Raw genomic sequence first — 12415 nt, 5'->3', positions numbered from 1 at the left:
CAGTTTAAATCACTCCTAATGCGTACACCCAGATAATTTATGGAATTAACTGCTTACAGTTGCTGACCTGCTATATTGTAGCTAAATGATAAGGGATCTTTCTTTCTATGTATTCGCAAGACATTACACTTGCCTACATTGAGATTCAATTGCCATTCCCTGCACCATGCGTCAATTCGCTGCAGATCCTCCTGCATTTCAGTACAATTTTACATTGTTACAACCTCTCGATACACCACAGCATCATCTGCAAAAAGCCTCAGTGAACTTCCGATGTCATCCACAAGGTCATTTATGTATATTGTGAACAGCAACGGTCCTACGACACTCCCCTGCGGCACACCTGAAATCACTCTTACTTCGGAAGACTTCTCTCCATTGAGAATGACATGCTGCGTTCTGTTATCTAGGAACTCCTCAATTGTTGGCAATTCACAGGCTACTGCCGAGAGCACCTATGGAAATTGGTTGAAGGATGGTAGCACCATGCGTAGGCAACGAGATAGTGGACTCACATGGTTTTTCACTTAATGTGAAATAACAGACACCCTGCTCATCACAATAGGATTAGCGATGATCTGACGATCTCACGACAGAGTACAACGCCGTTGTATTTCGAAACATAACGTCCAGTGCACACTGTTCAACATGGCGATCTGCAGTACATGTCCGCTATGTGTTGTGAGGTGACTGGCACATATTACTATGCGATTTTGCTTCATTTTTCTGCCACTGTTTTGTGGTATTTTTATTGTCAGTACTGGACATGTGTGCCTGGGAGCAAAGCTTTGCGTCATTCTCGTTGGGAAGGTGCGCTCCTGCTCTAGTCTCAAGTTCCTGTTTGATGGCAGACTGTGCTCACTGAATCTCTTTAGAAGGGACGAGCATCCCAGGGGAGTTGGACAGTTTTCGCAGAATTTCGGCCAGGGCCTGCTCCATACTTTTGTTGGCAGAGCCGGCGCCCCCCCCCCCCCCCTCCCCGCTCAGTGCACAGGACGCCGTGCCGCCACTACTAGAGAATAATCACAGACTAACTTGACAGTTATGACACTCCGTCTCTGATTTGTTACCCACTGCTATTGCAGCGCGTCAAGCGGCCAGGAAATTAAAGTACTGAGTTCGGCGAGATCTTATAAAACCGAAAGCGAATCGAAATTGTTTGTAGTGGTCTGTAGAATATTTTTCACAAATGGTAGCATTTGTAGCGCAATGAATTACAGGAAGAACAAGAAGAAGACACCACATTTGTCTTTTTAGGGACGACTCTAGGAGGCGTGAACCGCAACATTACAGAACAGTTTAATTATGATTTTCTTTTACGCTACAGACATTTACTGGAGAATTTCGTGTTCTTTAAGAACAAATAAATTGATAGTAAACAGATGAAGACCTGCAGAAAGGCGTCGTGTATCTACTCAAAACGTGTTTTCTTCATTACACTTCATTCAAATCAGTGAATGTGGAACATAGGAAACGTGCATGGAATGCAATACCTATATTATTCAGAGTAGCACAGAAGCTACTACAACTGTAGGTGAAGGAAAATCCACACAAACATGATAATAAAAGACAAAAAGCAGCACCATTGTTTCCCAAATCGGAGGAAATAAATGCCACAATTCTTGGTGCATCTGAGCCGCAAACGGATCTTCAACACATTCACCTCTGAAGAAAAAGTAATTACATTTACAAAAATGTTAATGTATTAGAAAGTCGAGTGAACTGTAAGACTGTGCGAAATATTAGGTTCTCTCCAAAGTTGTCAGGTGTCAAGGAAAGTGCCGTCATAATAAGAATAGGCAACAAAATAAATAAATTCTTCTCATGTGTGAAATACGTGTTTACGTTCTCTTGTCTTCAGCGGAGTAAGCTGCAGTTATGCAGATATTCGAAAGTATTTCTTCGTCATTAAGTTGTAGTTTATGTCACTGAATCAGGATGATTCGGCTGTTTTTACATTTACTTCAAGATCGTTCACGTGTCTCGATAATTTACTAATACGAGATATAGAGAAGTAGAGAAGAGAGATTAAGTGACTATGAGATGCAGCGCCATAAACACTCCTAGAAGAGAGTGGGCAGACCGTCTATAATAAGGGGCATATTTGTGAGAGAGAGCCACGGCCAGAAAATCATGTGCGGCATCAGGGTCTGTGCCCGTCAACATACAGTATTTTGATGATGAGCACTTCTTCGCACTGAGGAAATTCCTCATTTATATCTGTATGCCCACGTTACCCTGTCTCACAGTTTCACGGCGCATTAATCCTTCGTTGGACGAGTATAATGCCGGTTTTATACACATTTTAGACAATGGAGGGGAAGCTGCAATCAGAGAGAGCTACCGGCGAATGTGTTTGGTCTCTTGCAGGAGCGTCAAGGAAGCAACGTTTGAGATAATTAAATGAAATGTATCTTTCCCCTATTTTATTTTATTTTTTTACACTGCTTTATCTTCGGGTCTTTTGACTAGGGCCCATATGTTGTGTGAAACAAGTCTTTTTTGTTGTGAGATGGGGAATTTTTCTGTGGGAATTCGTCAGTTTCTTTCACTTGTATTTAAGTTTTGACGGATGTAGCGGTTTGTTTTGTGGCATGAGAGGTGACTTTATATCTGCGGCATGAGGGAGATTTATGAATTGCTTGTTATGCGTGGTAATACAATGCACTGCAGACGTTATTAGGAGATTTTTTTTTTCCTGTCGTACCACCAACTACGACTAATGCCCGGGGTACAGGCTGAGATGTTTTGAGGATTTGTCAGATGCTAGTTTTTGCCAACAGAGTGCTGAGCTGACTTAATCATATTTTATTTCCCCTGTATGGCTGGGGATTAGTGTCTACTTTGGATTGTGCACACTCTCTGAACTTGCTATGCATAGCACACATCTCACGGAAATCATCATACAGATAGACCTATAGGAGAGGACCAGAAAGTTGTTAAACATAAGATTTTGAGGGGGGAGGGCTGTTGTACCCGTTGTATATTACCCGTCTGTCCCTATAGCTTAATCCTATTTCCCACAGAATTTCGAATATCTTGCAGTATTTGACACTGTCGAACGCTTTTTCCAGATCGACAAATTCTATGAAAGTGCCTCGATTTTTTTTTATTTTTTTTTATTCTTGCTTCCTTATCAACCGTAACGTTAGAACTGCCTCTGTGGTGCCTTTACCTTTCCTAAAGGCATACTGATCGTTCCATTCTTCTGTATATTATTCTTATCAGCAACTTGGATGCATGAGCCGTTAAACTGATTATGCGATAATTCTCGCACTTGTCAGCTCTTGCAGTCTTCGGAATTGGTGTGGATGATACTTCCTCAAAAGATGATATATTGCCAATCTCGTACATTCTACACACCAACGTGAATAGTCGTTTTGTTGCCATATCCCCCAATGATTTTAGAAATTCTTATAGAATGTTATCTATCTCTTCTACCTTATTTTATCTTACATGTGCCAAATCTCTTTTAAATTCTGTTACTAATACTGGATCCCCTATCTCTTCTACACTGACTACCGATCCTTCTTCCACAACGTCATCAGACAAGTCTTCCCTCTCTAGAGGTCTTCAACGTACTCTTTCTACCTACCCGCTTTCTCCTCCACATTGAACAGAATTCTCATTATACTCTTAATGTTACCATCTTTGCTTTTCATTTCACCGAAGTTTCTTTTGACTTTTCTATATGTTGAATCAGTCCTTATGGCAATCATTTCTTTTCGATTTCTTCACGCTTTTCATATTGCCTTTTTGCCTTAGCTTCCCTGCACTACCTATTTATTGCTATTCACAGTGAGAGTGGCCCGGCCGTAGTGGCCGAGCGGTTAAAGGCGCTTCAGTCCGGAACCGCACGACCGCTGCGGTCACAGGTTCGAATCCTGTCTCGGGCGTGGATGTGTGTGATGTCCTTAGGTTAGTTAGGTTTAACTAGTTCTGAGTTCTAGGGGACTTATGACCGTAGCAGTTGAGTCGCATAGTGCTCAGAGCCACTAGGGGCCTTATGACCGCAGCAGTTGAGTCGCATAGTGCTCAGAGCCACTAGGGGACATATGACCGCAGCAGTTGAGTCGCATAGTGCTCAGAGCCACTAGGGGACTTATGACCGCAGCAGTTGAGTCGCATAGTGCTCAGAGCCACTAGGGGACTTATGACCACAGCAGTTGAGTCGCATAGTGCTCAGAGCCACTAGGGGACTTATGACCGCAGCAGTTGAGTCGCATAGTGCTCAGAGCCACTAGGGGACTTATGACCGCAGCAGTTGAGTCGCATAGTGCTCAGAGCCACTAGGGGACTTATGACCGCAGCAGTTGAGTCGCATAGTGCTCAGAGCCACTAGGGGACTTATGACCGCAGCAGTTGAGTCGCATAGTGCTCAGAGCCACTAGGGGACTTATGACCGTAGCAGTTGAGTCGCATAGTGCTCAGAGCCACTAGGGGACTTATGACCGCAGCAGTTGAGTCGCATAGTGCTCAGAGCCACTAGGGGACTTATGACCGCAGCAGTTGAGTCGCATAGTGCTCAGAGCCACTAGGGGACTTATGACCGCAGCAGTTGAGTCGCATAGTGCTCAGAGCCACTAGGGGACTTATGACCGCAGCAGTTGAGTCGCATAGTGCTCAGAGCCATTTGAACCATTTTTGAACAGTGAGAGTGAGACACAGTTGCACTGAGGTGACAAAAGTTATGGGATACCTCCCAACATTGCGTCGGGCCTCATTTTGGCCAGCATAGTGCAACAACTCGAGGTGGCATGCACTCAGTAAGTCCCCTGCAGAAATAATGAGCCAAGCTGCCTCTGTAGTCGCCCATAACTGCGAAATCGTTGCCGCTGCAGTAGTTTGTGAACTAACAGACGTCTCGATTATGTCTCATAAATATTCGATGGGATTCATGTCGGGCTATCTAGATGGCCAAATCATTCGCTCGAACTGTCCAGAATGTTCTTACAACCAATCGCGAACAATTGTGGCCCGGTTACATGGCGCACTGTCGTTCATAAAAATTTCATCGTTGTTAGGAGACATGAAATCCATGAATGACTGCGAATGGTCTCCAAGTAGCCTAACATAGACATTTCCAGTCAATGATCGGTTCAGTTGGACCAAAGGATCCAGTTCAGTTGGATCAGAGGACCCAGTCCGTTCCATGTAAACAAAGTGTGGTGTCACCGCCAGACACCACACTTGCTAGGTGGTAGCCTTTAAATCGGCCGCTGTCCGCTAGTATGTATACGTCGGACCCGCGTGTCGCCACTATCAGTGATTGCAGACCGAGCGCCGCCACACGGCAGGTCTAGAGAGACTTCCTAGCACTCGCCCCAGTTGTACAGTCGACTTTGCTACCGATGGTTCACTGACAAAATACGTTCTCATTTGCCGAGACGATAGTTAGCATAGCCTTCAGCTACGTCATTTGCTACGACCTAACAAGGCGCCATTATCAGTTGCTATTGATATTGTAAATAATGTACAGACAAGAGCTACGTTCAACACTAATGGATTAAAGTTAAGTATTCCACCAAGTACCACCTTTTTTCTGAAGTCTAAATACCTTGTCCTGTTCCAGACCTCACGCCAGTCTGCGTGAGCTTAAACGCGTGCCTTTCGGCTTCCTCAAAACCCCGTGGGTTGGCTCCTGCCAATCCACAACACAAAGCCCATACCATTATGGAGTCACCACCAGCTTGCTCAGTGCCTTGTTGACAACATGGGTCCATGTCTCACCTCAATCCCCAATTACTGCTTCCCTCTCATACCTTCGACTAATAAATGCTGTTTGGTTTTCTTTCTAGTTGTAGATAACCTTTCGCTCCCTGTATTTTATACCTGTTCCTTCAGAATTCCGAAGATTGCTGTCATCACTCTCAAAAATTTGCTGTAAATCTACAAATGATACAAACGTAGGGTTTTCTTTCTTCAGCCCACCTTCGAATACAAGTTGTAGCGTTATTATTGCCTCGCTTGTTCCTAGATTTCTCCTGAACACAAATTGATCTTCACTGAGCGCGACTACTAGCAGTTTTTCCAATCTTCTGTATTTTTTATTTGCTTATCTTTCAGCATAAACACTTCGACTTTTATGGTAGATTGAGCATTTGAATTACGTAATTTGAGGAGCTGGAAAAAAAGTACATCAGAGTTTTTGCGCATTAGCTATAAATATGTAGTAAAATGAACAGCACAATGTGCACTGCAACAAGCTGTGAAACTACCAGTAAAACTAAGCTGTAAAATTTGCTAATAAAAAGAAACTGTAAAGTGAACAGTAAGGTGAGCAGTTGAATGAACAATAAAGAGTACATCAAAATGAACAATAAGTATCAAAAAGAATAACAAAATGAACCTTAAATTCACACTAAAAACATTGACAGTGGATTAAAGGAAATGGACAGCAATCATAATCGCTAAATATTGTTGTCTAAGCCTTTCAGCCAGGAAACTGCAGTGTCGTTCAGTTCACATAGATCTGTTTTCGATTCTCGGTATGCTCTGATGCTACAGCCACTCACATGATCCGTTTTCTCGCGCAGAGCACCACCGTCACATTGAGGATTTGAGCTTTTGCTTCATTTGTACAGAAGGTCCTTGCAAATCCCATGTGATATTCGGATCCTGTTAAGAGCTTACCCATTGTCGGCGGGGATCCTCGAACCCAGAAAGTCGTTGTATGGGATCAGAAGTGAGGCAGTGAATCGTCCAATTATCGGTGCTCTAATCTATCTCCCACTGCGCAGTGGTGGATAGATTGGTGTTGAGGTTTGTGTCCAACAGGTGCTCAGCTCAGAGTAGGCTGGGGTCTTCTGAACCTCAACCTTCTGAATGGTATATGAGATCAATCTTCAGCAAATTATTGGTGTCACGATTTGCAATCATAACTTGTTAAACTGATGATTCGGAATCCAAGCAACATTTGGGGACGCGAAAGTGTAAGTGCTACTCTGAGACGAGGAGGAAGTCCTGATGGGTTGTATCTAAGCAGTCGGAAGACTGGGACACCCTCATCTCCCCAGCCATCCCCATCCCAAAAATTGGTGGTCCTGCACCTTATAAGGAGGATGGCACCCAGGCTTCCGTGTGGAGAATAATGAAATAGGCACCTCTGGAGTGAATACGTCGTCTGGTCCGGATGGTATCCCAATTAGATTTTACAGAGTAGTCTTCGGCAATGGTCATTTATTTAGTTAGCATTTATCGCGAGGCCCTCCCAGCGCAAAGTCTCAAGTGACTGGAATAACGCGCAGATGACTGCTGTATATAAGAAGAGTAAATGAATATACCCGTAAAATTACTGACAAAGACCCTCAACATAGGTTTGCTACAGTATCCTTGAACATATTCGAAGTTCGAATACAACAAATTTTCTTGAGACAGAAAAGCTTCTGTCCACAAATCAGCACTGATTTGGAAGGGACGGCTCATTCAGATCCCATCTTGCCATTTTCTCATACGATACTCTTCAAATAATGGATGAAGGGCAACAGGCAGACTGCATATTCCTAGGTTTCCGGAAAGCGTTTGACACAGTGCCCCACTGCAGATCCGAGCATACGAACTAGGTTCCAGACATATGGCTCAAAGACATTTTAGGTAATAGAATCCAGTACCTTGTCCTGGACGACCAGTGTTCATCAGCGATAAGGGTATCGTCAGGAGAGCCCCACGATAGTGTGATAAGACCGTTCTTGTTCTCTACATACATAAATGATGTGACGGACAGCGAGAGCAGCAATCTGGGGCTATTTGATGATGACAACGGTGTATACCAAAAGGTTTCGTCGGTGGGTGACTGTAGGATGTTTTAGGATGAGTTACACACAATTTCTACTTGGTGTGATGAATGGCAGCTTGCTCTAAATGTAGAAAAATGTAAGTTGATACAGATGAGTAGGAAAAACAATCCTCTAATGTTGGAATAAAGTATTAGTGGTATGCTGCTTGGCACAGTGACGTAAACGATATGTAATGGAACCATCACGCGGAGTCGGTAGTACGGAAGACGAATCTACATCTACACAGACACTCCGCAAGCCACGGTACGGTACGTGGAGGAGGGTGCCCCGTACCACTAATGGTCATTTCCCCTCCTGTTCCACTCACAAATAGAGCGAAAGCGACTGTCTGTGCGCCTCCGTATCCTATCCTCGTGGTCCTTATGCGCAGTATATGTTGGCGGCTGTAGAATCGTTCGCCAATCAGATTCAAATGCCACATCTCTAAATATTATCGATAGTGTTTCTCCTTCCCTCCAGGTATTCCCATTTGAGTTCCTGAAGCTCCTCCGTAACACTTGCGTGTTATTCGAACCTACCGGTAACAAATCTAGCAGCCTGTCTCTGAACTGCTTCGATGTCTTGCTTCAATCCGATCTGGTACGGATACGAAACACTCGAGCAGTCCTCAAGAATTGGTCGGACAGTGTCCTACATGCGATCTCCTTTATAGGTGAAGCACTCTTTCCAAAAATTCTGATAATAAACCGAAGTCGACCATTTGCCTTCCCTATCACAGTTCTCACATGCTCGTTTCACCTCGAATTGCTCTGCAACGTCACGCCCAGATATTTAAACGACTTGACTGTGTCAAGCAGGACACTACTAATACTGTATCCTAACATTACATGTTTGATCTTCCTATTCATCCGCATTAACTTACATTGCTCGACTTCAGTTTATTGGGAGAATTCTAGGGAAGTATTAGTTCATATACAGAAAAGCGGAGGACACAGGTGGGACACATTCTTGAGTACCTCTCACGAGGTCTGATGAAAGCAAGACATCGAAGCAATTCATAGGAGTGTTGCTAGACTTGTTACCTGGATCAACACGCTAGTATTTCGGAGATGCTTCGTGAGCTTAAATCGGAGTCGCTGAAGGAAACACGACGTTCTTCGTGCGAAACAGTGCTGAGAAAATTTATGTGACTGATTGCAGAACGATTCTGCTGCTGTCAACGAACATTTTGCCTAAGGACCACGAAGACAAGATAAGAGAAATTAGAGCTCGTAAGGAGGCAGACATAGGGTAAGTAGTTTTTTTTCTCGCGCCATTTGCGAGTACACTGGCTATTAGTGCCGTGTACCGCAAGTCTCTAGAGGAACGGAAGGTTCCAAATTATTGGAAAAGAGCACAGGTAGTTCCAGTTTTCAAGAGGGGTCGTCGAGGAGATGCGCAAAACTATAGGCCTATATCTCCGACATCGATCTGTTGTAGAATTTTAGAACATGTTTTTTGCTCGCGTATCATGCCATTTCTGGAAACCCAGAATCTACTCTGTAGGAATCAACATGGATTCCGGAAACAGCGATCGTGTGAGACCCAACTCGCTTTATTTGTTCATGAGACCCAGAAAATATTAGATACAGGATCCCAGGCAGATGCCATTTTCCTTGACTTCCGGAAGGCGTTCGATACAGTTCCGCACTGTCGCCTGATAAACAAAGTAAGAGCCTACGGAATATCAGACCAGCTGTGTGGCTGGATTGAGGAGTTTTCAGCAAACAGAACACAGCATGTTGTTCTCAATGGAGAGACGTCTACAGACGTTAAAGTAACCTCTGGCTTGCCACAGGAGAGTGTTATAGGTCCATTGCTTTTCACAATACATATAAATGACCCAGTAGATAGTGTCGGAAGTTCCATGCTGCTTTTCGCGGATGATGCTGTAGTATACAGAGAAGTTGTAGCATTAGAAAATTGCAGCGAAATGCAGGAAGATCTGCAGCGGATAGGCACTTGGTGCAGGGAGTGGCAACTGACCCTTAACATAGACAAGTGTAATGTATTGCGAGTACATAGAAAGAAGGATCCTTTATTGTATGATTATACGATAGCGGAACAAACACTGGTAGCAGTTACTTCCGTGAAATATCTGGGAGTTTTGGTACGGAACGATTTGAAGTGGAATGACCATATAAAATTAATTGTTGGTAAGGCGGGTGCCAGGTTGAGATTCATTTGGAGAGTCCTTAGAAAATGTAGTCCATCAACAAAGGAGGTGGCTTACAAAACACTCGTTCGACCTATACTTGAGTACTGCTCATCAGTGTGGGATCCGTACCAGGTCGGGTTGACAGAGTAGATAGAGAAGATCCAAAGAAGAGCGGCGCGTTTCGTCACTGTGTTATGTGGTAAGCGTGATAGCGTTATGGAGATGTTTAGCAAACTCAAGTGGCAGACTCTGCAAGAGAGGCGCTCTGCATCGCGGTGTAGCTTGCTGTCCAGGTTTCGAGAGGGTGCTTTTCTGGATGAGGTATCGAATATATTGCTTCCCCCTACTTATACCTCCCGAGGAGATCACGAATGTAAAATTAGAGAGATTCGAGCGCGCACAGAGGCTTTCCGGCAGTCGTTCTTCCTGCGAACCATACGCGACTGGAACAGGAAAGGGAGGTAACGACAGTGGCACGTAAAGTACCCTCCACCATACACCGTTGGGTGGCTTGCGGAGTATACATGTAGATGTAGAAGGTACGCGCCCTCCGTTATGCGCAGTCTGGCAGCTTGTGGAGTACGTACGTTGACGTGCAACCTGATATTGTGTTGAGCAGCCCTCATTAGTGTCTTATTGCTGCAGCTGAAATGCACTGCAGTGGCGAGAGCTGTTAATGAAGACGAGTGCTCGGCAGCACAGAGGCCTGGTGGACTGGGGACTGGCGCGGCGCTGCTCTCGCCTGCGCGTGGCGGCGCTGCGGCGGCTGGAGTCTTCGTGGGGCGGCGCGCCGCCTACCGCGGGTATATAAGACGCGGCGCGGGCGGCCCGCGGAGTTTCTCCCGACACCGCCGCTCTGCCCCGTCCGTCGCCGCACGGCCCGCAACACCTCGCTACAGTACCGCGCTCTTCTGCAGGTGAGTCCCTCTCTCTGCCACACTCTTCCTCGCGTCAGCCAGAAGGTAAAGCTGGAAGCTAAGGATTCAATGTCCCATAGACACAGAGGCCATTCGAGATAGAACACTAGCCTATTTGGACAAAGATGGGCGAGGTAATTAGCTGCCATCTGGTCTGGTTATCTCTGCGTGATTGATCAAATACGTGCTTTGGGGTGTTCGACGACCGACCCAGTGGTCTTCTTCAACTGCTGCGAACTGTATTATGAGACTCGCCGTCCAGACTCCAACCAGTATGATTAGAGTCTAAGAGCATCAGCCCTCTGCACTTCAAGAAAACTGCGTCGTTCGTCGATATATTGTGCATGACGTGGAATCAACAACTTGTCTCTACATACGAAAGCACACCATTAATCCTGCGATATTTACGAAGGGACCACCCGAAAGAGATTTCGTGCAAGTGGTGGTAAACGTGAATAAGGATGACCACTCGAAAATTTCAGTCCCAAACCCCTCTAATACAAACCTAATAGCTTTACAAACCTAATAGCTTAACCGAATGGAGGAGGGAATCGTAGATTCTGTGCAATTGCAAACGGCTACGCGGTTTATCCGAGGATTTTCGCGGTGGTCACCAAGTACTTCCATCGTTACAAAAGAAAGAAGGAAGGAATATTAGAGTTTAACGTCCCGTCAGCGATGTCGACGCCAGTAGAAACGGGGGCAAGGATGTTCAGAAGGGCCATCACAGAAAATCTAAACCTGGTTGTCCGATCGAGATTTTAACCGCCGTCCGAATGAGCGTCCAGTGTACTACCACTTCCCTGTTAAGAAATGGCTCTGAGCACTATGGGACTTAACATCTATGGTCATCAGTCCCCTAGAACTTAGAACTACTTAAACCTAACTTACTTAAGGACATCGCACAACACCCAGCCATCTCGAGGCAGAGAAAATCCCTGACCCCGCCGGGAATCGAACCCGGGAACCCGAGCGTGGGAAGCGAGAACGCTACCGCACGACCACGAGATGCGGGCTCCCTGTTAAGAGGCTTCCCCTAGAAACAGGTTTAATCTGAGTAAACAGCCGTGACAGCTTATATTATCATCATCCAGTTTATCATTTTCTTTCGCAACACACGTGTTATTGCATTTATGAGACGTTACACTTTTCTATGAGTTCTACATATTTTTTCCGGCAGCAGGATGGTTTCGTAAGTAAGCTAAGTAACTCCACTAATCGGCATTTTCTTCGTAAGGATGTATCATTTCCGCCGCAGCAATGTTCTTCACATGATAGTATGCAGTGTCCTTTATCCCGCGCGTGGATGTGTAACAGTATAGCGCAGATGATTGTAATGGTGGTGGTTTGCGTGCGATTTTCCGTATTCGCATTAATGAAAGGATATTGAGGTTGAACGTCACATAAATTGAGATGTAACTAGAGACGGACTTCGAACTCAAACGGACAGTTTTGTGTGCGCTCATAGAGAGGAAACTCCCGACATTCTTCTGAAGTCATTTGTGGAGTCCACATGAAACCAAACTCCGACTGATTCTTCGTGAGTTTGAAGCCTACTCTTCCTG

At 45.0% G+C, this 12415-nt stretch overlaps 1 protein-coding gene across 1 annotated transcript in view; it reads left to right on the top strand.

Annotated features, from left to right (window-relative positions):
* The first annotated feature begins 10749 nt into the window (after nt 1-10749).
* LOC126481347 (uncharacterized) overlaps nt 10750-12415 on the top strand; it is a 60700-nt gene continuing 59034 nt past the window's right edge. The window contains exon 1 of the mRNA XM_050105042.1: nt 10750-10850. The gene's annotated coding sequence lies outside the window, so the exon portion shown is untranslated. The remainder of the gene's footprint in view (nt 10851-12415) is intronic.

The sequence above is a fragment of the Schistocerca serialis genome, chromosome 5 (assembly GCF_023864345.2).
Source record: "Schistocerca serialis cubense isolate TAMUIC-IGC-003099 chromosome 5, iqSchSeri2.2, whole genome shotgun sequence".
Classification (NCBI taxonomy): domain Eukaryota; kingdom Metazoa; phylum Arthropoda; class Insecta; order Orthoptera; family Acrididae; genus Schistocerca; species Schistocerca serialis.
The sequence above is the reverse complement of the archived record's forward strand: the minus strand, read 5'-3'. Positions and strand labels throughout refer to the sequence as shown.